This window comes from Pararge aegeria, chromosome 18 (genome assembly GCF_905163445.1).
Source record: "Pararge aegeria chromosome 18, ilParAegt1.1, whole genome shotgun sequence".
In the NCBI taxonomy this organism is placed as follows: Eukaryota; Metazoa; Arthropoda; class Insecta; order Lepidoptera; family Nymphalidae; genus Pararge; species Pararge aegeria.
This window is the reverse complement of record NC_053197.1, coordinates 5704990-5718893: the sequence shown is the minus strand read 5'-3', so window position 1 is coordinate 5718893 and position 13904 is coordinate 5704990. Positions and strand designations below refer to the sequence as shown.

General features: G+C 36.7%; 1 pseudogene; it reads right to left on the bottom strand.

The window, feature by feature from the left end:
* Positions 1 to 89: 89 nt before the first annotated feature.
* LOC120631741 lies at positions 90 to 12955 on the bottom strand (annotated as a pseudogene).
* Between the last annotated feature and the right edge of the window lie 949 nt (positions 12956 to 13904).

Here is a 13904-nt window from a genome sequence, read left to right as displayed (position 1 = left end):
AAGATGAAATAAATAAAACATTTAATTTATTAAATCAAAGACTAGAAAGTTAGGTAGATTGTAAAAATAAAGTATTTTATCAGTGCATATCAGTTCATGTGTTCGGTTATGAAGTCGTAGAAACTTGTTACTCTTGCAAAGGCCGAGGGGAAGCCAAGCTCGCAGCCGATGTTTGCGACGAAGGAACTAATACCGATCTGCAAACAAAATCATAACGTCAGATCATTAAGTTTCTTGCTGGCTTCTTTACGATAGAATCTGCCTTCCGAACCGGTAGATTCACTACAAACAGACAGACTTGACGTTTCAAAAGTGCTTATACAACGTGTAACGGAATTACGAAATACCGTTAAAAGTCGCCTAAGTATATTTCCTGCATGGGATCACCCTGTAAAAACATCTTCAAAAACATTAAATCTTCATATTTATTTTTCCATACAAACTAATTCAAAACATTTACTTGTGACAACCCTATTAAAGATAAAAGACCGACACGTGCATAGTACCTACGCTTCGCGACACTTACCTGATAAAATGACAGGATGATTGTACTTTTGCATGTTTTTGATTGTAGGGTTAAAACTGATTTCTTTCAGTTAAAACTATGGAAATGGTTTACTCGAAAACTATTAGCATTTTGGTTTCACAGATAAGTCTCAGAGACAGTAAATACCTCTAAAGCCTCAAAAAGCATTATTACAGTTTTCATTTACACGTTGTATAAGGCCTACTTGAAAGAAATGAATTTTTAATTTTTAATTTTAATCATTTCTTATAGTAATATTGACGTTCAAAGCAAATGGACCACCTGATTGTAATTGGAATAGGAAAACCATTTATTTATTTGTTTATCTCTTATTTATGTACCATAAATTGTGATTGTCAACATAAGATACATGAAGTGTACGAAGGAAAGCTTATCTCTACCATCGCCTGTAAACAGGGAAACACTAAACAGGCCATGGAAGGAACACGTCCTAAGTGTAGCCCTGTGTCCCTCAACCTGAAGCTTATGTCTTAAGCCTCATGCATGTGATACACCGGCAACCAAGCCCTTCAGACCGGAACACAGCACAATGCTGCTTTGCAGCAGAAATAAGGATAACGGTATTATTCCCTTTTTATGACGAGCTCTGTCATAAAAAGTTCTACAACTAAAATAAATTAACCGGCCCCTATAGGACACGGAAATTAAGGGCAGGGGTCATTTGACAAATTTCGCGCTGTCAATATAACGCTCAAGGTGAGCAAAAAAATTGGACACAGGGCTTTGCAAACGGCTTCATCTGTTACTTATATATGTACGAGTAAATCAATCATATCTGGTGCTCTTCTTGAAGCTGAAACACTTACCAAGATGTTCCGGCCAAAACGTCTCAGTACAAGCGGACCTCCGGAGTCGCCGCGGCAGATTCCGACCCCTCCACTCCCATCAGTGCACAGAGTGCTTGGCTGCACGAAGTTCGGACCGAACACAGCCTGGCATTGCATCACCGATATCACGCGCAGCGAGACGTGGCTCACCATGGAGTTCACTGATACTCCCGTTTGTGCTGTGGGGGACGAAAGCATTTGAAGACATGGGCGTACCGAGCTTCTGGTCAAGGGCGGGCTAGCGAGATTTTTAGGTTGGAACGTCCGTGGCTGTTTTGTGAAAATTATTTTGGAGAGCTCTCTTAAAAAAATTGAGCCCTCTTAAATAGAATAAATCCCTGTTGTTTATCAGAATAAATATATATACTATATAATATACTAAATATACTACGAAAATACCATCTAGCCCCAAAGTAAGCTTAGCGTATGTTATGTTTACTAAGAAGACTGGTGAATATTTTTATGAGTAATATACGTAAATACTCATAATATACGTATAAACACCCAGACAAACATTTAGAATATTCATTACACAAACATTTTCTAGTTGTCGGAATCGAACTCACAGCCTTGGACTCAGAAAGCAGGGTCGCTGCCCACTGCGCCCATCGGCCGGCATTACAAATGCAACTCTGTGTAAAACTTATTGACCATCTTTCTTTAAAAACAGAAGACATTTATTATCACTTACAGTCACTGGTTAAGCCATATCCTGCAGCTGTAGCGGTTTGCCCCAAGAAACTGTCCCACAGGCTGTACGTGGGAAGATCGAGTGGTCGAATCCTCGCTAAAAAAATATGTTAAATTATAAGGTTGATTTTTTTTTACATAGGCGATTAGCATAATGCTTTATGATTAGCTTTTCCGGAATAAATATTTTCATTCGTCCAGCTCCAGGAGCAAAGCTACGTGTGTGCCAAGGTTCATCAAGATTGTTTTATCGGTAGGTAACAAAAAAACAAACAAACAGAACACTCGCTTTTATAAACTTAGGACCTTTATGGATTTTGTAATAAGATTCCAGATAGAAAAAATAGTATTAGAAAGTCCTGGATAAATTTTGTGTATCACTCACACGTAAATACCACGAACTACAAAAATATTAGTCTTCAGTCGGTCTTAAACCACGGAGCCATAACTACCTTGCCTGCCTTTTTTATATAAAAATTTAATGCCAAACAGTTACTTAAATTAAAATGAGCTTTTCACATGTACAGTATAAAAGTACTCACAAGTAAAATCCACTTTAGTAGGCAAGTAAATAACAGCTACATCGCTTCCCAAATTAGCAGGATTCCATCGCGGATGCAGTACAACGTGAGACGTGGGGACCCTTATGCCTCCCCGGAAGAGAAACTCGGAGCCTAGAACCACGATGAACTGGCTCGCTTGCAGAGAGGGCGTGTCCCAACAGTGAGCAGCAGTTACTAAGCGATCAGCACTGACGAGAGAAGCTCCGCATGCTGATTGCCCAGGGTGGTTGTGGAAAGAGATGACCAGTCCAGCCTGAATCATTGAGAAGACATAAAAAATTATCTGAGTAAATGATTCTACATACACCACTCGCTCGAAAATGCCTTATTACATAGCCTAGTGGCTAGTATTGCAAGCCCAAGTACGCCAATACAGCCTATATATAGGCTAGCGGGTAATTAATGTTGTACTGGATTTTATGATTTGGAGGGAACATCGCGCACGGCGTATTTGAATAAAATTGTTATCTCGCTCCAACGTAATGGCATCCCTGTCACTCACTAGAGCCTGTGAAGTTTGAACCATATAAAAATCCCTCCAAAACTTGATTTGAACACCTCGCGAGGTATGAAAAGTAGAGTATTCTACTCAGGGTTAAAACTGCTTTTGTTTTGGGCGCCCCTCGATACACTCAGAATTCCAGCCTCACGCCCGAAACGTAAGACTTTGCTTTAGCCCCTTGTTGAACAATCTACTAGTGTTATCTCACACTATTGAATAAGGTACAAAGGCGGGCTTAATGATATGGGGCATTTTTTTCCAGACCTCTCATTTTGCGAGAGTCGTAGAAGAGCTTTTTGTGTCAGAGCTCCGGGGAAGTACTACCGCCATGCTTATATCTGCTGCCAAACAGCATCGCTGCGTACCGCGAGTAAGGCCATGGTTGCGTCAGATCAGAATGCAGTTGTCACCACCTTTGGAAATACAAACGAAAACGGCCCTCTACTGCCCGTTTTCGTTTGTATTCTCAGTGCTACAAAGTACTAACAACTGCGATCACCAACCTGTCTGCTCAGCGTGGTGATTATGGGCAAACCCTCCTCTTTTTGGACTCTATTGATGAGGCGTATAACCTACGCTACACTTTTGTTTAAATTTATTTTATAATTTAGCTTACCAAATAAGGATGAGCTCCAATAGGCGCTATGTTTCCACCAACAATCCTACTGCCGTTCGTGCTTTCACCAGCAAAGATTCTATCCTCAGTCTCCTTGATCCTGGTGGCTGCTGGAATGCCTATATCTAAGTGATAGTCCGTCAAGACCTCCACGCCGAAGCCACTCCCTACCAAACAAGCTAGCAAAATAAAATGCATGTTCTTTATCCCTGTATGAAGTTCAATCCAGCAGTACGGCAAAATAACGTAATAAAATTATTTATATACCCAATTAATTATCATCAGACACAAATCACTTAGCGAATCATATTTTCGTGATTAATCCTGATTTATTGTGATAACGATAATATTTGTGGATATGGATTATAGAAGTACTTTTGTAGTCATAACAGTGCAGTGTAGCTATAAAATACGTCACATATTATGTTAGCCTTTGCCTGTACGTTTATTTAAAAAAAAAAAAGGATTTTAGTTCAAGGCTGGCCCAAATTATGAAAAATCTGTGATAAGTTGGCGTGGGAATTCAAAATGACCAGATCAAAAAGGAAGGATAGGAAACAATAATGGCGGGAATGGACAGAAGGTGAGAAGCATAGACTCGCTGATGATAGACCAATACACAGAGTATAGTTACATAAAAGTTCAAATAGTTCATACCACGCGGTTTGCTGTAAATATATAAGTACGATTAAACACTGTAAGACAAGAATAAAAATAATCTTTAATTGTAAGTATAAGATTTTATTAAAAATAATAAGTGATAATATAAATGGAAACACCAAATAAATTCAAGTTTTACTCATATTCAAAAACAAAATTAATTTATTTCAAGTAGGCCTAATATAAGTACTTTTGAAACGTCAAGTATGTCTGTTTGTAGTGACTCTACCACCGGTTCGGAAGGAAATTAAATGTGTTTTTTATACATTCTAGGTAAATCTCTTATTACCCTCGGTATCATGTTACAAAACCATATACTCAGTCCCACAAAATTGTGCACTTTTCAAAGACGATATGCTGATATCACTAATTTATGTCTGTTTTTAGTATGTCGATTCTTTATATCCCCTTTTTTTTACTAATGCTTTGTTTTACAAATATTGAATTATTATTAACTCTATAGCTCTATTATGTTATTTTTGAATATTTTTAAAACATCACAACTTTAAAATATTTTAGTGAAAATATTGTATTGACTGTAGTTTACATTTTAAGACAGGCAAGAACCAACGGACTACAATTATATGGGTAAAATGAAACACAGATAGAAAATACTCTTTGGGTACTTATATTATTTAAGAAATGCTTATTTAATAAAACTTAAAATGAATATAATAGAAAACCGATATAATCAATCCAAAGTGATGCCAGTAATCTCGCTGATCCAGGGCAAATAGCTCTGTACCCGGGTAAATACGGAGGGCAGGCCGTTATTGCAACCATCGGTCTCAACAAACGAGGCTACTCCAATCTGAAATCAATAACCTTATAACAGGAAAATTTATCATCATTATTATCATCATCAGCTTATTAACGTCCCTCCTCCTCTCTCATGGGAGACAGGGTTTAAGAGCATAGACCCACCAAGCTGCTTCAATGCGCTTTGGTGGGCTTTAATGTTTTTAACACATTTTAATGATAATAACCGAGAGCTTAAATAAGTAAATAAACAAATAAATATACTACGACAATACACACATCGCCATCTAGTCCCAAAGTATGCGTAGCTTGTGTTATGGGTACTAAGATAGCTGATGAATATTTTTTTTATGAATATACTACACATAAATACTTATAATATAAAGATAAACACCCAGACACTGAAAAACATTCATGTTCATCACACAAACATTTTCCAGTTGTGGGAATCGAACCCACGGCCTTGGACTCAGAAAGCAGGGTTGCTGCCCACCGCGCCACTCGGCCGTCTAATAATATTTCAATATTATTATAATATTTCAATATTTTACAAATCTTTGCCCCACCCGGGAATCGAAACCAGAGTCTCGCGCATTTGTGAATGCTATATAGACCAAGAATATACTGGGTATATCACTAATACGAATATGAGTTGGTATGTTTGTTTGTTATGCTTTCACGCCTACCTAGTCAGTCGATCATCATGAAATTTTGCAGTTTGACTTCAAAAAGGACATTGGGTACCTTTCATCCAGAAAAAAAGTACCTACAGTTCCCGAAGGAAGAAAATATGACAACTTATAGAAAAGACAGGTTGAATGACAAATAATAGGTAATATTAACGAATTTGAATTTTAAACTTTGAAGCCGTACAAGCAGTATTTTATAAAAATAAATAAGTAAGCTTACCTATAGTTTAAGATGTTGAATCGTGCTAAATTAGGTTAAAGGACCTAATCTATTAATAAATAATCTATGTGTTTCTTAATAATCGCTATTTTATTCTGGACATATCTCTTGACATTTATATACCTACTCGATAAAAAAAACATCTAATGAAAATATCAATTACGTTGAGCTCAGTTTATTAGTAAAATATTGGGATGTAATTAGAAATACTATATAGGTAATACTATAAGACATCTCTTATTAATAAGGTTGTTTTAATGTGTAGTAAAAAACACGCAAAAAAATTATTCAAAAAATAACCTTAATAATTACAATTAAATCGACGACTCCTAGAATGTATAAAAAATCCAAATTGAACATATTTAAATTAAATACGTAATGTAACGTAAGTATATTATGTTTTTTTGAACAAAATGTACACATCATATAATCTCGCAGAAGCGCGTAAGCGACCCTCAAAATTATTGGATCAGTTCAGTTTAATTCGAAAATTACACCTCCGAAACGGACTGTGACGAAGAACGTCTACACAAGTACCAAGAAGATAATATGACATAAGTATAGATTAGCTGAAAGTAGGTACGAACCAAAATTACTTCTTCACTCCTGTTAAACAATATAGTCAGAGGTCCGCCATTGTCACCCTGAAAAAAAATTACTTCTTCACTAATATTAAAACTATGGATACAAAATCTATACTTAATTTAAAACTGTTACTGAACCTATTGGGAAAGAGCACAGTTGAGTTTCTTACCAGTTCTTCTCAGTTCCGAAACGGTGTAGACTCATTACAAACAGACAGATCTGACGTTTCAAAAGTGCTTATAGACTAAGCCTTCTTGAAATAAATGAAATTTGAATTTGAATTTATGTATACTAACTATATGAGTATATAACCTATAATCTATCGATCGTTATAACCCAAACCGTTTTCAAATCCTTAATTTTTCAAGTTATACTCATAAATTTGGCATTTTAGGTTATATTTGGTTCAAGTTTTGTCCGTAGATTGCTTTCTGTGGACGAACATAAGCACCACGGAAAAATTTGATCTTATCATCGAAACCAATAATGCCATAAAATCCCCGCAACAGAAACGTGGCGGTACATATAGAAACCAATAAAGATTCAAATTAATGAAAAACGCAAGTAATAAATTAAAAAAAAAATCATATATAAATGAATATGTAATGGAAAGTATGAAATTATATCAAGAACAGAATTCTGTCTATCTAATCCACATAGGATTAATCGAAGTAAATCGTAATATTGGGTTTTTTTTGACGTCATACGTATTTATTAAAATGTATGTATGAATCGCACTAAATCCTTGTCTTACTCAGGGTCTTAAAAGTTAAGAAATTGAAATGTGAAAAAACCCAGGTATTTTTATCAGCTCCACTATTCATATTAAAAGCTTAATCACTTAATCTTTATCTTGTTATAACGTATAATTTAAAAATTAATAAATATTTAAACAATAAATGTTTATATATATTCAATCTTGTTTGTTATAGAAACAATATCTAACCACAGAATTAAGAACACACGGAAACCGTGTACACGCGCGGGTGTTTTCACTGTTTTTAGCCACAATGCACTGCATGTAATGATGGCTGAATAAAGATTCTATATAATACTGTGTTCCTAACAAAAGCAAAGAGCCAATCGAAGTTAGGCGCGAATTGCTTTTCTGTAATGGAGCATTGAACCAAGTATAATAATATAGTGACGTGCAAAATGTATTTAGACGAAATGTAGAATCTTTACAAGTTGGGAACGTTATATTTTATACTTTTTGTTATCATCAGAATTATAAAGCCCCACTGCTGCAGATTTGTTGGGCTACCTTTCACTAAATGATAATTGGGAATCCAGGGTACGGGTCTCGTCCCACAGTGAGAAGGGGTTAAGGCCGTCCACCACGCTGCCCACTGCGGATTGGTGGACTCCACACACCTTTGAGAACATTATGTAGAAATCGCAGGCATGCAGGTTTCCATACGATGTTTTCCTTCACCGTTAACAAGTTATATTTTTATTACTTCAAATGCACGTAACTTCGAGCCGAACCCACTGGGCTATCACCGCTTGACAAAAGGAACTGGTTAAAAAGCGAATATTCATTCTTCAATCCGCATCATAGCGTCCAACTTACCTTACAAGTGCCAGTGGAACTAGAAAATGCGCATACAATATTTTCATGCAATAAGTCCATGTAGGTTGTGTTGCAGAGATCGGGAGTCATCACTGTCATCAACTTCTCGCGAAGAGTTGGCGATATGAAGGTAACACCTACAAAATACAGAGCTTGCTTAAAAAGCTCGTCCGGGGAAAAACTACCGCCGTACTTATTTCTGCTCCAAGCAGCATTACTGTGTTCCAGTCTGAAGGGCGTGGTTATATAAACATAAATATATATAATAACATAAATATGTATATATACTAGCGGACCCTCACGACTTCGTCCGCGTATGAGTCAATCGAGAAACTAGAATAGATCTGATGAACGTCATAATCATCGTAGCTAGCTATATACCTACTATTACGTGGTATACTGAGTTAGTATGTTGTCATTAGTTGATACTTACAAACATACATCCATCCTCAAAATCTTTCGCTTTTATAATATTAGTAGGATGATTCGCATGCATTCGAACGTTGTACCATATGCCTTGCGACTTGCTGTTATTTGTGAAGAGTTATGTCCTTTATCTCCGACAATATTTATCAGATCCTTATTAAAATAAGACAATACATGCAAATCAAATAAAAAGAGAATTATTGAAATCGGTTCAAATTTAATGGATTTTAATTTGTTTTTAAATTGATAAAAATTTGAATTCCATTTCCCGGAGGAAACTTATTTTTTACCCGGAATATCAGCTAAAACTATACCAAATTTTATTCATATCCGTTCAGTAGTTTTCACGTGATGCCCGGACAGACCCATTTATTAATACACATATATTATTTGGATATTATTTCCACTTGTGCACCAGTGCTCTGAGAGTTGATAAAGCTGTGGGAGAAGGTAAATTTTTATCTTTTCCCCGGGGAGATAATTGTCTCCTGCCCATGCTAGCCGTGCAGGTGGGTCAGCTGCTTGGGCCCCGAATTATTATAACTTGGTACTGCTAGCCACAGTAAACTATACATACAGTTCCTGACAAAGATCCGAGATTAAGTAGATACCTTAGAGGTAAGGTAATATAACCTTATTGGAATGGATGAATGAAATACAAACGTTATTCTATTCTACGGTGTTATTTGATTAGGTACCTTCTGCAGCGATACCCCATCCGGACGCAGTAGCGCCATTGCCAGCGAAAGTCCACGTGACTGTGTCCAGATATGGTAGACGAATTATGTCAATTGTGTCTAGAGGAAAGGCACACAATTAGAATCAAAAAGACTATATGCAGAATAAAACACCAACTATGTAATAACTAATAAAAGAGGCCAATTGTTGGTGTAGTCCATAGACTATCTGCTGTCATTCATCATCGTCATTACTAACCTATAACACACCCATTACAAGGCTTGGGTCTCCGCTCAGAATCAGAACGGTTTAGGCCACAGAATTAAGAACGAACAGAAACCTTGTACACGACTAATGTTGAAGCATCAAAAACAACTCCACGTTAGCTTAGTTTTTCTCGAACAGGCGGTTAGTTACTTCACTCCATGTAACAGTTAAAAACTTGTTACTAGAAACATTACGCGGGACATACGTGCGTGTTTTCACTGTATTTGGACACAAAGCACTGCATGCAATAATGGCTGAATGAGGGTTCTGTATGTTCTTATTTCTGAGTTTTAGTCTACCACGATGGCGAATTGTGGATTTTTAGACTTCACACACCTTTGAGAACATTATTGAGAACGATGCTTTCCATCACCGTAGAAGCAATTGATATTTTGATTACTTAAAACGCACATAACTTAGAAATGTTAGAGGTGCGTGCTGGGAATCGAACTCGGACAAAGTGTAGTCGAAGTCCTACCCACTGGGCTATCAACCGTTATGATAAATTACTATAATTCCTATTTGTAAGGAATTGGTACAGTACATTACCCGATGTTTGTGCGATGTTAGCAAGTTTCAAGAGGGCGAGATCGTTAGAAAACGTAAGTGGTTCCCAATCTGGATGAACCACAAACTCTTCTACGTTGATCATTCGTCGACCGTTTTCAAATCGGTCGTAGAGCGAGTGTGCACCCAGGACTACCTGTGAAAAGAGGTCAAAATAAAAGTACTTATTTACGTTCCCGAAAGACACCGGATGAGAATCGTGACGTTATTTACCACCTCTTAAATGCTGTTTAAGGAAAAAAACAAACCTTTTCAAAGCTTACCCTCAATTGTATATCTTCAAAGGTATTTACAGGTTTTCATTTAGGTTAGGTACCTAGACGTTTTCAAAATGTATACGTATTCCGATCCAGCAAAAAATTTACAGACTAGGTTGGATTTTGGATTTCTTATGATCTAATATTTTGACTACGGAAGTGGAAGGTTATGATAGGGTGGGGGATGGAATGTGATGAATCAAGTGTAGGAGGCAACTCCGTTATAGGTTAGGTATGGGCAGTCAAGGTTAACATATAATTAATCAGTTTAGAATATTCTACGTCGGTGAACGGATCTGAGAGGAAGCTCGTTTTTAAATAAGTATATCTATATTTTACAACAATTTTACACTGGCCAAAAAACTGAAATCGAGAAAACGACCTAGAATTAAAAAGGATAGAATTACTGACACTGAAATCTAAAATGGAATCCAGACGATTTAAGTAGATAGATAGGATAAAGTAAACAAATTGATACCTACTTGTCCATGAGTTATTTGCTGGTCGCCATGAAAGCAACAATGTGCAGCGGTGAGCACCCACTCTGGATGTATGAGAGATCCGCCGCAGAAACCAATTTCACCATCCGAACCAACTCGAAGGGTTAACGCTACCTATGTTATCAAAAAGTTGCAAGTAGGTATGTATATTTGTGAATAAGAGCGGTTATAGCCTAGTGGTTAACACTTCGGCCTCTTTTTAAAGAGTTCGATCTCCGGCACGCACATTTTCCAACTTTCCTTGCTTTACTGAAGGGAACATCGTGAGAAAATCTGCATGACTGGTATCACAATATGAATATATATTTTATGGCTATATGATTAAATTAAGTAATTCACAAACAAAAAGTATGGACGACTTCTGCTGTTTACGTTTGGCTGACACTGCCTATAGGCATCAGGCATCAGCGACTCAGCTGTTCAATAATGATTCAGGATTTAAAATGTCTAAATCAGTAAGTGCTTTCAAGATTAACCTATTTACTTTGCTTAAGATTATAAGATTGAAAATAAATTACGTGTAGTACGAACTAATTCAAAGACAAGCAAGTCAAGCCTATGTTTCACTCCGTCCTCCGTTGTTTTGTCAGGATTTGAATAAAGGTCGAACTTTTGTGTTAAAATAAAAAGCTGCATGCCTGATATCACCATATTAATTTGGTGTTTGTGGCTACATGATAACATTAAGTAATTCACAAACAAAAAGTACGGATGACCTCTGCTGCCTACTTTTGCTTGACCCTGCCTATAGGCATCTTTCATTTACTTTCCTTTAGATTATAAGGTTAATAAAGAATGTGAGTGAATGTTTATGTTAGTACAGATATTGTGTAATGTTCTCATAGACAGCCGGTTGGCGAAGGGGGCAGCGACCCTGCTTTCTGCGTCCAAAGCCGTGGGTTCGATTCCCACAACTGGACAATGTTTGTGTGATGAACATGAATGTTTTTCAGTGTCTGGGTGTTTATCTGTATAAGTATTTATGTGTATTATATTGATAAAAATATTCATCTTTGGGGCTAGATGGCGATGTGTGTAATGTCGTAGTATTAAATACTTACAGTAGCACACGTAAGCTGAATTGTTACCTAGCCTAGTCTCGATTTACATATATTTATTACAAATCGTAGCTATCCACGTAATCTATTTTAGTAATACAAAGAGTTTTATTTTGGTGTTGTGATTAATGATGACGTTTGGATTATTATCCGTTTTATTTTTGTATTCGCAAATATCGATCAAAAATTTTGAGGATTAAGATAAAATTTCATACATTGCGTATTTTCGAAAGCGCACGTGTGGTTCGAGAAATATTATAATCTTTGCTTATAAATTAACTGGGCATAGTTCTTCTCTCCCAATTCCCTCTGAAGTTGCTACAATATTAGCGGGTTTAAACGTTTAATGTCGCCGGGAGTATGACCGGAAACGTAACGTGCTCTTCGAGGCACGAGAGTATCATATCGACACATTACCGGCCCACTACAGGGAACGGGTCTCCTCCCACAATGAGAAGGGGTTAAGGCCTTAGTCCATCTCGCCTAGTGCGGATTGGTGAACTCCACATACCTTTGAGAACATTATGCATACAGGTTTCCTCACGATGTTTTCCTTCACCGTTGAAGAAAGTGATATTTTAATTTCTTAAAACGCACATAACTTATAAAACAGAAAATAAATGGATTTAAACAGGAAATATATATAATTGAATGAACCGATTAAATAACAAAAACATTTGTGACCCTCATGGCTTTAGTTTGAGTTTAATGAATGAACTTAGTTATCACTGCACCAATTAAATTTGCAAAATAATTGACGTATCGCCTTCCGCTTATTCGAACAAATAATTTTTTTATTGGATTTAAAACTTAAATAGTTAATGGCATACCTGAAAAGGCCTGGAGTTCCGTTCACTGCTAACACCACCAAATATTCTCTCATTTCGTTTCCGTAAACACTCATAACTATTGCACGAACATGAAATACTTATCACGAAAACTAACACCAAAAGAACACTAATAATTCTCATCCTAAATGGCATTTTATGATATAAATAGATATTTAACTACAAAAGTTCTTGTAATCATACGTAAACTTCTGGCAATATGCTTATCAATAAAATATAAACCAAAAAACTGGGATGAGAAAGTGTTTATCTGAGTTAAGATAAAATTTATTATCATCAGAGAAAATACCATCGATATCACATATTTCAAGTGGATGAGAACATTTAGATTCGTCACACATATATTATAGATACGTTACTGGTATACATATATATTGACTGTCAACGTGTATATATTTACTCTTAGATATATACGTTAACTACAGATTGATAATTTGGCAACTTATTGTCAAGTAATATTCACAATATTTTAAAAAAAATAACAACTTTGCTAAGCTAACTTATCAACAGATTACAGATACCTAGATTTAATACAGAAAACGGACTATTGTCTCATCATCATCATCATCACATCAACCAATTGACGTCCACTGCTGGACATAGGTCTTTTGTAGGGAGTTCCACAATGCACGATCCTGGGCCACTTGCCTCCAGCGGTTCCCAGCGACTCGCCTGATGTCATCTGTCCACCTCGTTGGGGGCAGACCTACGCTGCGCTTACCGGTGCGGGGTCGCCATTCCAGCACCTTAAGACCCCAACGTCCATCGGTTCTCCGAGCTATGTGCCCTGCCACTTCAGCGACTCGCTGAGCTATGTCGGTAACTCTAGTTCTTCTACGGATCTCCGCATTTCTGATTTGATCAAGTAGAGATACTCCTAGCATAATTCTAAAAAAATTCAAAATTCAAAATTCATTTATTTCAAGTAGGCCTAATATAAGCACTTTTGAAACGTCAAGTCTGTCTGTTTGTATTGACTCTACCACCGGTTCGGAAGGCAGATTCTACCGAGTCACTGAGGACGAGAAGATGTCACGAAGTTTTCCGAGTTGGAGTCTAGTAATTAATTAAT